The sequence below is a fragment of the Benincasa hispida genome, chromosome 1 (genome assembly GCF_027475165.1).
Source record: "Benincasa hispida cultivar pf3 chromosome 1, pf3_genome.v1.1, whole genome shotgun sequence".
NCBI lineage: Eukaryota > Viridiplantae > Streptophyta > Magnoliopsida > Cucurbitales > Cucurbitaceae > Benincasa > Benincasa hispida.
In genome coordinates, this window is record NC_143478.1 from 6,588,544 (window position 1) to 6,600,722 (window position 12,179).

Consider the following 12,179-nt stretch of genomic DNA (forward strand, 5'->3'; position numbering starts at 1 on the left):
GGTCATAAACCAAAGGGAAGCAACAACACTCTTCTTTTTTTGTTTTTTTTTTTCAATTAGAATCTTAAAACTAGCACGAGCTAGTTGCCAAGTCTCCACAGCAACAGCGCCAATTTGTTCAAAGTTCAGAATTAACAAGGATATTGTCGCACACGCTCACTGACTAAAAAAAAATCATCGATCCTATACTTATACCCATAAACGCAGTAAAGCAGTAAGAATGGGGTCAAATCCATAGGGAAACTAATGACTAGCCAGGTTATTTAGAGAATTCCAAGTGACAGGGATTTGATTGGATTTGTGGAAACAATGTCAAAAAATTAACATGCAACATAAAGAAACAAAATTGAGCATGCAAAAAGGGTTGGATTAAATCAATGAAAAAGCCTTAGGATTAGTATATACGTTTAATATTTATATTATTAGGCACCAATTAATTGTACTAAATCTGTGAACCCTTCAACCTATTAGAAAATATAACAACCCAAAATCTAGATCTTACACATGCGATCCTAATTTACGCAACTAAATCAATCCATTTTTGTATAAGAATTTCAATAAACCAATTTGTCAGTTCAATTCAAAAAAATTCTATTAAAATTAAATCAGATCATCCCAAAGAATTCACAACAATTCAGTAAATTAACTAGAAATCCTTCAATAATTTAAACATACAACTAATCCCAAGAAAAATTTATCTAGCCTAGCATAAGCATATTGAAAACCCAATCAAAGATATAGAAAGGAGGCTGAATATGATGAAATTTGCCTAGCAATTCTACTTAATCATCACCCAAAAACGTCCTCAAGCTCTGTTTTTCTTCACACCGCTTGGCTGACCCCAAAAACATCAATTTATAAATTTGGCACAACATCGCAACACTACGACGACATAGATCACAACATTGGGAAAGCGTTGCAATGGGGCTCTGACGCTTGGCTGCACGCACGTGGAGAAGGATCGTCTGTTGAAGTTTGTAGCATTGCAACGTTCAGAGTGAGCGTTGCAATGCCAACCATTTTTCCTTTCAGCGTTGGGCTGGCATCACGACAATGGCGTTGTCTATATTCAGAGCATTACAACGCTTGGGGTTGCGTTGCGACGCTGTCCTACACACCAACTTACTATCTTCAAACATCAAGCAAGCGTTGTACTTAGGCAATTTAGGAGTGTCGCGACGCTGAAACATGGTACTTTGGTCTTTTTGACATCTTCGCCTAGTTTGGTGCATCAGACTCCAAATTTTCGTTCCTTTGGCTCGATTTTTCATCTCTATAGCGTACTTGCTCCACTGGATCAATTCTCTTACAAAAATAAAACAAACGGAACACAAGAATCTTCCAAAATAGAAGAATTAAGGATATAAAATTAGCTCTTTTTTTAGAGATAACAATGACTGACAGCCTGTGGCATAAGCTTTCCTTAATTAAAAAAAAGTGCATTTTTGGAAAGTTCTTGGGCTGTAAGTTTGAGAAATTTTATAAACAGGGAATGAAGGGACAACATTTGGGGACGGAAATTTAGACCTAAAAAAAGAGCTTACGCTACAAAATTAGAGATTTTGAGGAATATTTTGGAGGTCGATCAAGGCGAGCTTGGAAGATGCAAAAGATCAAAGAAGTCTTCGAGAGAGTTTTCCTTCGGTTCCCTTTCTTTTCTTTAACATCTGTGCTTGAATTTATGTATAGAAATATGCTTGTGTGAGTTATGAGAGGCTAAACTTGCTTGTGTGAGTTTAATATTTTCATGGATGCTTGTTCAATTTTATGCTTTTTAACGATATTGTGCTTTATTTAAATAGATTGGCCTTCAATGAACGATAGGTTGAATGTTTAATCGAGAAATTGAATGTTTAACTGAGTCTATATCATTAAATCATTATTAATCTTTCAAGAATATAGTTAGGTTACTAGTGAAAGTTGTTAATGACAATTCTTAATGCTTTGCTTCTTAATTTGATCTCAAGAAATTGGTTATCATTTAAGTTGCATGAGATTAGGTAGTTTTTTTAAAGAAAGTAATCTTGAATTAAGTTTCTAGATTTAGGCATAATGCTTATACATAATTCTATGAATTGACTAAAATAGACTTAATGAAGTAATTAATGGAATCAATACCCTAGAACACTTTTATTCTTGGATTTCCAAAACAATCTTATTGCTTTCTTTTATTGTTTTAATCACAAATTCAAATTCTATTTTTATTCATTAGCTAAAATTGACACAAATTTGAAATAGATAAACAGTAACTATTGAATTGATCCTTGAGGATGATACTTGGCCTCTCAAGCTGTTTTAATTACTATAACTTGACCACGTACACTTGCATGCACACGATTCTCACATCAGCTCCATCTGAGGAGTAGGCAAATTATACTCTCAAGATGGTGGGAGTTTCTTGAGCTAAGTATGTGATCTCTTTAACAAGTTGTTGCACCATAAGGCTTGGAGACACTAATGACCGATTGGCAATATGGCTTTACTTTATCAAACACTGTATCGTGCCAACCACTCATGACACGACCATCTCTCTTAAGCGAATTATACTTCTTTACAACATTCGGAAGATCCTCCCCATCAACTTCGGAGGAATTATTAATTGAGAGATGATCGTGTGTGGCCTCATGACAAGAGGGCGTCTGTTTTTCCCTTCCTTTATTGGCAAGTTGTGTGCCCAGGTTGGGGTAGTAGTTGATCCAGTCGAGGAGTGTTGCAAGGTGAAGCTGACCATTGATCTCAGTCTAATTAAGATATTACAAAGAAACATGGCCATTAGGAAGGGCAAGGCTACAAAATCTCTATCTACAACTTCTTCTCCTTCCACGACAACTTCCTCGGGGAGCTCAATGCATACTGCTCTTGATGATGCCACCTTCTTCTCACCTAAACGAGACTATGAGCTCCCGTTGGGTTTTATGCCTTAAAACTCATAGATAGTAAATGTTGTTAATTGACTGTAATCAATAAAGAGTTATGGATGTTAATTCAATAAATGTTATTGCTTGTATTGTTGCCTATTTTGTCTTAATAACCTTAAATCCAATAAACTAACATCAAAGGTTGTCTTATGAGTCTTGAACTTTATGTGGAGATATACAGGGATCAATGTTCAAGAAATAGCCTAAAGGGTCTATAGTATAGGGATAAACTTGGGTACCTTATCCTAGTAACACTATGGATATGACCCACTTTGTATTTGATACAAACGTAATGATCCAACGCGTTCGTGTAGGTGACACGTGAGTAGGGGTATCCTATGCAATGAGTTTGCATAATACTGGTCACAAAATAGTAACCACTAGATGTAACACATGAACTAGTTAGGTTCCTATTTCAATTGGATGACCTAGGCAACTTAGTCTTAATATAGTCTCATTGTAGAGAAACTCTGACAACACACAACTCCATAGTGTTATTGTGCATAATTTTCTAGCCTCTCTACTCTAAAAAAAAAAAAAAAACACCATTCTCCTCTCCCTCTCCCTCTAGTTAGATACCACCTATCCTCTATTGGAATCCTAAGAGAATAACGAGGTTTCTCTCATGGTAGTGTTCGAGATCGTTCAAGGAGTTATTCGTAATCAAGACCGTTTGGAGATCCATTCGTTTGAACTTGAAAGAGACTTGTTCGTGGCATTAGGGAATCTACAAAGATAAGAATCGTTCTAATCCTTTTCCTAAAAGCATGCTAAATTACGTGTTTATTTATTCTATTTAGTGCAACGATTTTGTTTAATGTAAAATCAAATCGTAGGATGCAAGGCATTCCTTATCGAAGCGTTTTCGCTGTGGGATCTGATCCCTTTACTTGGTATCAGAGTCAATTTCTTGCATCTTCGTTCTTCATATTTTTTTAAACAAAATCGTTTAGAGGTAGGTATTATATTCTACATTATGAATGTTTGAATGTTGGTTTGTAAAATTGAATGTTTTCGATTTTGGCACTAGATTACTTTTTAATTTGATTAAACTGTAAGTGCCTGTTGTATTTTTGGGAAATTTAATTCTTACTTTAAGTCTGTAAATTCGTGGCAAAAAGTTGCTGCGAAAAGAACCTGGGAAAACACGGGCGAAACAAGTGAAAATAGAGGAAAAAGTGCAGTTCAATTTTTCAGGGACAATTTTCACTAATTTGTCAATTTCTAGAGTTCTATATGTTGGATCATATTGAAATTTGGTCAGTATGTGAAGGACACCTGGGGCCTTGTTTTGAACGGTTGGATAGTTTTTTTATGCTCTGGTTTATCCGTCGTTGCCGCCGAACAAAAGCAGATTTTTCTTCCCTGATTTCCTTTTTGTAATTAATTAATAAATATAATTGTTATATTAATTTAATCAATTAATTTTGCATTAGGGTACCAAAAATTGGTCCAATTTTTTCTGTTTAATTTAATTATTCTTTAGGTGGATGTTTTAAATTATTTTTTTGAATTGATATTACATATTGTATGCCATATAGATTCAAAATACCCACATTAGGATAAACATGTGCATGCATCATAATTAAATATAAAGGGTTATATTTTAGATGTATAATTAAATTAGCATGCTCATGCATCATAATATAAGTGTTATGTTAGTGATGTATGATTAACCTAAGCATGTCCATGTATCATACTATATATTAAAATTGTTATAATAAATAGTGGAATGATGTATGTGAATGCTTTATGGTTACATAAGTTTTAATAATTCATTAAATTATAAAGAGTTATAGTTTTAATGAGATAGATTAAAATCTATAAACAAGATTGCATGCAAAAATAGGTCCAAATTAATTTTAAATTATTTAAAATTGATTCTTATGTTATTTCTATTGGAACTAGGAATGAGTTAATCTTTTTAATTTGTTTTAATAGGATTAAAATATTTTTAAATAAAAGATTAGATTTATAAAATAATTACCCACAAGGGAACTTTATCTAAGGAAGGTTCTGTCTAGGAGGGGGTATTTAAGTTGACGGAAACGAAACATCTCCACCTAGGAACGGACCTGGAAAGTGAATTAGGCAAATATTGAATACGCATGCAATTATTGATTGATTTTATTAAAAGAGTTTAATAAATGAAATAAGTATTGTTAAATTATTAAATATAAATTTTATATTGAGAAAATCTAAAGGACTTAGATAAATTCATTAGCCAGGTTTTAACTAAGTATAATAAAATCCTAATAAAATATTAGAATACTTTAGTGGGAGGAAGTTGGTATATATGATATATCAAATTTTAGCTATCATGTCCCCAAGAGTTCACATCGTGAGATCCATGCTCAGCTTCGTGTCGCCCTAAGAGCGGCCTCCCTTCGGAGAGTGTTTGCATGGGTCAATAATATGGTGAATGGGGAACGTATCCATTGTAAGTGGGAGAGGGACGCATGTCAATGTATCCCACGGTCTCCTCCATTAGGTTTCACCGTTAGATTCCTACGGTCTGCTTGCGTGTCGTTCTAGAGCGCATGTGTTAAGATGACGAGGAACCTAGTTTGTCATACCAAATGATGGTGTTGAAGATCCATTGTCCTATAAACAGGCGATGAATGACGTAGACAATGACCAATTGGTCAAATCCATGGACTTTGAAATGGAGTCTATGTACTCCAATTCAGTATGGGAGCTTGTAGATTTACTTGAAGAAGTCAAACCTATAATGTGTAAATGGATCTACAAGAGAAAGAGAGATGTAGCTGGAAAGGTACAGACCTTCAAAGCTGGACTTGTAGCAAAGGGTTATACCCAAAGGGAAGGGGTTGATTATGAGGAAACTTTTTCTCTCGTTGCTGTGCTTAAGTCTATAAGAATTCTCTTGTCCATAGTCACATATTATGACTATGAGATATGGAAAATGGATGTCAAGGCTGCTTTTCTGAACAGAAATCTAGAGAAGAATATCTTTATATCTCAACTCGAGGGGTTTATAATCCAAAGTCAGGAGTAAAAGATTTGCAAGTTGAATCGATCCATTTATGGGTTAAAACAGGCATCTAGATCTTGGAACATTAGATTTGATATAATAATCAAATCTTTTGGTTTTCATCAAAACGTTGATGAACTTTGTATCTACAAGAAAATCATCAACGATAAAGTAGCTTTTCTAATAGTTTATATGGAGATATCCTACTCATTGGGAATGATGTAGGATACTTTACTAACATTAAGGAACATTGTCAAGAAATTGAGGATATGAGACATGTTCCCTATGTCTCAACTGTGGGCAGCTTAATGTATGTTATGCTCTGCACTAGATCAGATATTTGTTATGTAGTAGGAATAATTAGTAGGTACCAGTCCAATCCATGGTTAGACTACTGGATAGCGGTTGAGAACATTCTCAAGTATCTTAAGAGAATAAAGGACTACAAGCTAGTGTGTGGAGCTAAGGATTTGATCCTTACAAGATACACTGACTCTGATTTCTAAACTGACAAGGATTTTAGGAAATCCACGTCAGGATCAACGTTTGTCCTCAACGAGGGAGTTGTAGTGTGATATAGCACTAAGAAGGATGTATTGCAAATTCTTTTATGGAATCTGAGTATGTAGTTGCTTATGAAGCAGAAAAGGAAGAACTTTGGCTTAGGAAGTCCCTAAGCGATTTGAAAGTGATTCCAAATATGAACTTGTCCATCACCTTATACTGTACTGTGACAACAGCATGGCAGTAGCCATTACTGATCTGTTTAGAAGACTCTCTTTCAGCTAAAGTGTTTGAGGGTCATCTAGAAGAGTCTAGGTCTACGAGAAATGTACGTTGTATAATCTAGAGTAAGTGGGAAATGTGTAATGGGTATATGGATGCCTTAGTTTATTGTATTTATTTACAATAATCATGTGTAATATGTACAACCCACTAACTAGAGTTTTAGTTTAAGTGGGAGTTTGTTGGGTTTTATGCCCTAAAACTCATAGATAGTAAGCATTATTAATTGATCGTCATCAAAAAGAGTTATGGATGTTAATTCAATAAATATCATTGCTTGTATTGTTGTCTATTCTGTCTTAATAATCCTAAATTCAATAAACTAACATCCAAGGTTGTCTTATGAGTTTTAAACTGTATGTGGAGACATATAGGGATCAATGTTCAAGATACAACCTAAAGGGTCTATAGAATAGGGATAAGGTCGGGTGCCTTATCCTAGTAACACTACGGATACGATCCACTTTGTATTTGATACAAACTTAATGATCCAATGCGTTCGTGTATGTGACACGCGAATGGGGGTATTCTACGCAATGAGTTTGTATAAGACTGGACTACGAAATAGTAACTACTAGATGTAACACGTTAACTAGTTAGGTTCCTATTTCAATTGTTTGACCTAGGCAACTTAGTCTTAATCCTAATTATATTATGATTTGATCACGAGGGATTGTTCTTTGACTTGTGTGGGTGAGGGTGGTCAGATCACCGACCCAATATGCCTACCATCTTGGGGACAAGACCAAGTGGGGAGCTGGGAACATAATGATACAAGATGAAATTCACTTCTTTCCTCCTTAAAGGTAAGTAGATGAATGTTTCCTTAAGTGGTGTCTCCAAGACTTGAACAAAGGGTTCCACCCTCTCTTTGGCCCGAGAGGGGTTTCTATTTATTGGTTGGACCATAAACAGGTTATTCACTAAAGGAGTACTAGTACTTAAGGAGTTAGAGGTAACCCAAGGGTAAAACAGTAATTTGACCTAGTTGGTGTTAAGAACACCCGTGAAGGACAACTTGTTGGTATTGGTCTATATCCATGGACATAAAAATTTATTTGTAGTGAGAAGAGTGTAACTGTGGGTCTTTAGTGAAGTGTACCCACAGTTAACGAATATTGATTAATTTGGTTAATGAGTTTAGCCAATTAATCTCACATCATTGGAGCTTCTGATCTACAGGTCCACTAGATTTCCTCATTAGCTCACTAGAGAATACTTAAAAGGGATAGTTTGAATTGTTCAAATTAATTTGAGGAAACCATATATTAATTTGATTAATATATAATTAATTATGAATATGATCTATAATTAAATTGGAAAGTAATATTTGAATAAGATTGAAATTAATTAACTCAAGTAAACTAGGTTCATAAAGAATTAACTAATAGAGAGGTATTGCACATATACATACGATGTATATGATAATTAAATATATACATTAAATTGGGTTTAATGTATAATTGGTTATTTAATTATTGTGCAAATTAAAATTAAATAAGTGTTATTTAATTGTGCAAATTAAATAAGTATTATTTAATTAATTACAGAAAAGGAAAATATATATTAAAAAAAGGCCTTGTGATGGGTTTTATGTCCTAAAAACTCGCAGTTTGTAAAATGATAAATATTTTCTATTATCAATATACTTGTTATTGATCTTATAAATTGTATGAAAGTCTAAATCTAATAAACTAAGACCCATGTCTATTGTATGAGTACTTAAACTTTATGTGGAGACTTAAGAGTGGATTGGGTTCGAGTAAATAGTCAAAATGATCTATGGTACATGAATGAGGTTGGGTACCTTATTCTGGTAACACCATTGGATGCGGCCTACTTTGTAGTGGTTACAAAGAGTTGTAAAGTGCTACATACGATGTGATCCTAATTCGTACATGTTATGACATGAGGAGTGGGGGCGTCCTATGCAATGAGTTTGCATAAGATCCAGACCAAGAAATAAGTCACTCTTACTTTATAACGTTGTTTACTGTTTAAGACTGACTATTTCACCTAGATGACCTAGGTAACTCGATCTTAATCCTGAGCTAACTATGAACTCATGTTTATTCGGGATTTTCCTTAGATTTTCATAGTTGAGGGTTGACTCAACAGCGCCGACTCAATAAGACTCCCATTTCAAGGGTAAGACCGGATGGATATGGGAACGTGGTTGGAAGAATGCGTTAACTAAAGCAAGAAGTATTTCCAAAGATGGAAACAACCTTGCGTTCATCACATTCATTCCTGTTTCACCATAGAGATATGGAAATGCGGCCGATCACCGAGAGGTGTACACCAAGGGAAAGCGGAACCTTAGTTGTATCTTTAACGCAATTGGCAAACTTGCATTGTTTTTACTATTTACTATTTCCCCTTCTGCTTCATTCATAAAGACTTGCCATCGCATACCACGATTCTTTGTATAACTTCACAGTCAATCTCGACCTCAGTATCATGTATCATGTATCTTGTATCTTGTATCATATTAGTTTAGGATTTTATTTTATCAACGAAACATTATTTTATCAACGTAATTTTATTTCATCGCAATTTATATTCCTGTATAAACTAAATTCTTTATTCATTGTTAAACCAGTCGCATGTATCACAAAAGTAACACATTAACGAAGACAATCCTTATGTTCGACCTCGGATTATTCTGAGAAACTTGCGTTGGAATTATACTTGGTTTCAGCGCAAGGAAACTTGTGACACCCATTACTCTATCGCATACTTCAAGCATTTCATTAACAACGCATATATTTAGAAGTAGTATCGCATAAAGTATCTTTAACACATATACTTGCTCATTCATTTATATTCATATTTGTCCACATGCTTAAAGATAAAAGACTTAAAGACTAATTTTTACCGTATCAAGTTTATGGCGTCGTTGCTAGAGCCATGAGCTTGTAGCACATTATCTATCATCATAGTGCATGCATAACAAGGAATCCATTTTTAGCATTACAATAGTTTACACCGTGAAATTCATATGACGCTTCATGTCACCCTGGAAGTGGCCTCCATTCGGAAAGTCTTTTGTATGAGTCAATATCAAGGTAAACGGAGGAAGTAGTTCATAGTAAGTGGGTGAAGGATATGTGTTAAAATTAGAAAATAACTTGTACATGTTAAAACCAACTGAGGTCAAAGCTATTTTGAACATAGAGATGTTTAAAACTGATGGGACTCATAAGAAGATGAAGATTTCTCCAAATGCCTATCTTTGGCACTCGAGACTGGATCACATAAATCTCAACAGGATTGAGAGATTGGTTAAAAACGGTCTTTTAAACAAGTTAGAAGATAGTTCATTACCAGCATGTGAGTCTTATCTTGAGGGTAAAATGAGAAAATGATCTTTTTTTGGAAAAGGTCTTAGAGGCCAAAAACCCCTAGAGCTGATTCACTCAGACCTTTATGGGCCTCTAAATGTTAGAGCAAGAGGAAGGTATGAATATTTCATCAGTTTTATAGATGATTATTCCAAGTATGGGCATGTTTACCTAATGCGCCAAAAGTTTGAATCTTTTGAAGAGTTCAAAGAGTATAAAGCTGAGGTTGAAAACCAATTAGGTAAAAAGATTAAAACACTTCGATCGGATCGAGGTGGTGAGTATATGGATATAGAATTCCAGAACTATTTGATAGAACATGAAATTCAGTCTCAACTCACAACCCATGGCACACCTCAGCAGAACGGTGTGGCAGAGAGGAGAAACAAAACCTTGTTGGACATGGTTCGTTCCATGATGAGTTACGCTCAGTTATCAAATTCTTTTTGGGGACACGCAGTTGGGACTGAGGTGTATATTTTGAACATGGTTCCCTCGAAAGTGTTTCTAAAACACCTTACGAGCTCTGGAGAGGACATAAAGGAAATTTATATCACTTCAAGATTTGGGATTGTCCAGCACATGTGTTGGTACAGAATCCTAAAAAGCTGGAACACTGTTCAAAAGTATGCCTATTTGTAGGCTACCCAAAAGAAACAAAAGGTGGTCTCTTTTATGATCCTCAGGAAGATAAAGTATTTGTATCGATAAATACAACCTTCCTAGAAGAAGATTATATAAAAAACTATCAATCTCGCAGTAAGCTAGTAATAGAAGAAATGTTCAGAGAAACGACAAACGTATCAACAAGAGTTGTTGATCGAGCAGGTCCGTCAACAAGAGTTGTTGATGAAACTAATATTTCACATCCTTCTCAAGAGTTGAAAAAGCTTCGTCGTAGTGGGAGGGTTGTGCAACAGCCTGACCGGTACATGGGTTTAACTGAAACTCAAGTCATCATACCAAATGATGGTTTAGAGGATCCATTGTCTTTTAATCAAGCATGGAACGATGTGGACAACAACCAATGGATTAAAGCCATGGACCTTGAAATAGAATCTACATATTTCAATTCTGTCTGGGATCTTGTAGATCAACCGAAAGGGGTAAAACCCACCGGTTGCAAATGGATCTACAAGAGAAAACGAGACCAAGCTGGTAAGGTACAGACCTACGAAGCTAGACTTATGGCAAAAAGGTTTACCCAAACAAAGGGGTTAGATTTTGAAGAAACCTTCTCTCAAGTTGCCATAATAAAGTCTATTAGAATACTCTTGTCCATAGCCACATTTTATGATTATGAAATATGGCAAATGGATGTCAAGACAGCTTTTCTAAATGGCTATCTTGAAGAAAGTATCTATTTGTCTCAACCATAAGGGTTTATATAGCAGGGTCAAGAGCAAAAAGTTTGCAAGCTTAATTGATCCATTTATGGATTAAAACAAGCTTCTAGATCCTGGAATATGAGATTTGACACTGCGATCAAATCTTATGACTTTGAATAAAATATTGATGAACCCTGTGTCTACAAGAAAATCGTCAACAAAACTGTCGCTTTTCTGGTGTTGTATGTTGATGATGTTCTACTCATTGGGAATAAGGTAGAATATCTAGCTGACGTTAAGAGATGGTTGGCTTCACAATTCCAAATGAAAGATTTGGGAGAAGCACAGTATGCTCTTGGAATCCAAATAGTTCGGAATCGCAAGAACAGAATATTGACATTATCTCAAGCATCTTATATAGACAAGATGTTGTCTAGGTATAAAATACAAAATTCTAAGAAAGGATCTTTACCTTTCAGGGATGGAATTCACTTGTCTAAGGAGTAGAGTCCTAAAACACCTCAAGAGGTTGAGGAGATGAATCGAATTCCACATGCATATGCAGTTAGGAGTTTGATGTATGCAATGTTGTGTACTCATCCCGACATATGTTATGTCATAGGAATGGTCAGCATATTTCAGTACAATCCTGGTCATGACCATTGGACTGCTATTAAAAACCTTCTCAAGTATCTTTGGAGAACGAGATATTATATGCTCGTGTATGGTCCTAAGGATCTGATCCTTACTGAATACACTGATTCTAACTTTCAGACCGATATTGATTCGAGGAAATCAACTTCGGGGT